General features: G+C 45.9%; 1 protein-coding gene across 1 annotated transcript in view; it reads left to right on the forward strand.

Moving 5' to 3' along the window:
* The window catches only part of TMEM237 (transmembrane protein 237), a 76,787-nt gene that overhangs the window by 14,692 nt on the left and 60,276 nt on the right, over positions 1-1,819 (forward strand). The gene's annotated exons all lie outside the window — the stretch shown is intronic.

Consider the following 1,819-nt stretch of genomic DNA (forward strand, 5'->3'; position numbering starts at 1 on the left):
TCAGGGCTGAGCCTAGCCTAGGGAGCAAGGACCAGCAGGCAGATTAACCTTTCCTTGCCTGCTTGCCCAGGACAGATGGCATGGGCAGCCACAAGTAAGTGGGAGGGAGCAGTCAGTGGAGATCTGAGGTGCTGATGAGCTCATAGCGGGGGCAGCATGCCTGATTCAGGCCAGCAGGGGAATTGGGGATTGGATGGGGTATAACACTAATGTGTAGCCTAGAGTCGCTGTATGCATCTATAACACAAGTTAGGTGACACGGATCAGAGAAATATAGGCTGGAGTGGCATAACAAAGCCATCTAAAGCAGCGTTTCTCAACTTGTGGGTCACAACCTAAAAGCGGGTCACAAGAATATATAAAAGGGTCATGAACAAACTTAAAAAATGGATTCTTCTCTAAAGGAGAAAAACGTGGGAAACCATGGCTTTTCCCTTGCAGTCTGCAAGGGGCTACTTGGTGCACCCTACATGCTCAACTCCTACGCCACACACACTGTAGGGTTGGGGTCTGGGGGCATGGAGCAGTGGGTTGGGAGCAAGTGGCACCAGGGCGGGCCTGGCCATCCATGTTTACAAATGAGTCCTGGTCCAAAAAAGATTGAGAACCACTGATCTAAAGAGTCCTTAAAACTAATTCCAGGTGTTAATGTGCTTAGGGGTTAAATGTTCCAGGAGCTGCCTAAAATTAATGTATAACAAGGTCTTAACTTTGACTATCTAGAAGTTTAGGGGTATGGGTCCCCTGCTACTTTTGTAAGAATTTTCATTTTTTAAAGGGACTGGGAAGCAGTTTAATTTGTTATATTACCTCATCATTTTGTGTTATTTGTTGGGGGAAAAACAGGTAAAAAGAAAAAAAGTCATAGACAAAAAGGCTACTTCAGTCTCACTAACTTATTTTCAACCTCTTGTCTTCCTCTTCCAAATATCTCCTCTTGTCTATATTTTAGATTGTGAGAGCTTTGAGTAGAAACTTTTTTATCAGACTGGTGTCCAACATATTCTTGAATATGGGAATAAGAATAGTCTGAATATGCCATATTGACACAGGAGTTGGAAAGATTTTATTCTTAGATTTCTATGTTCCATAAATCAAGATAGGTTTTGATGGTAGGAATGGGAATTGGGCATTTTATGGTCCATAATGTCAAAATCCTTTAAATTACTTGGAGGCACATATACATTAGGGGTGTGCGAAGTGGGCCCCATTTGATTCGGATTCAGATCTGGCCCAAGTCAGGGACAGTGATTCGATTTGTTGATTCAGATCACTGTCCCTGATTCGATTTTGCCGAATCTGAAGATTCGATGCTGATTCAGAGAATCAGTGATTCAGACATAGACACAGCTTTAAATGTTTTGTCTGCATACCTTGATGTATCAGGCACAGCTTGTGATCGCTGCGATGCTGGGGCACATGAAGTGTCCCACAGGAGTGTGGGGCGGGGGCCCTCCACATGCTAGACAGCCATCCCGGTTCATTTCCGAGTGTGCTGGGGGGGCTCCCCCACGCCTTCCCCAGCTTGGCAATTGGCAATCGGCCATGGGGGGACCCTCGGTGCCCCCCCCAGACCCAGGTGGCACTAGTTAGTTGCTGATCTGAGGGGGCAAGGGGGCAGGCCTGTGGGACTCTTTATGCGCCCCAGCATCGCGGCATTCGTGAGCTGCCTGCTACCTAGAGGTATGTAGAAAAACATTTAAAGCTGTGTCTGTGTCCAAATCTCCGAATCTTTCCGATTTGATTTGGCGGGTTCCAATTTGAGTCAGAGAGATTAAAGGGTCCTCTGATTTGATTTGGAGATTTGGTCACTGAATTA

Source organism: Gavialis gangeticus, unplaced genomic scaffold (genome assembly GCF_001723915.1).
Source record: "Gavialis gangeticus isolate Ggan-Ray unplaced genomic scaffold, GavGan_comp1, whole genome shotgun sequence".
NCBI lineage: Eukaryota > Metazoa > Chordata > Crocodylia > Gavialidae > Gavialis > Gavialis gangeticus.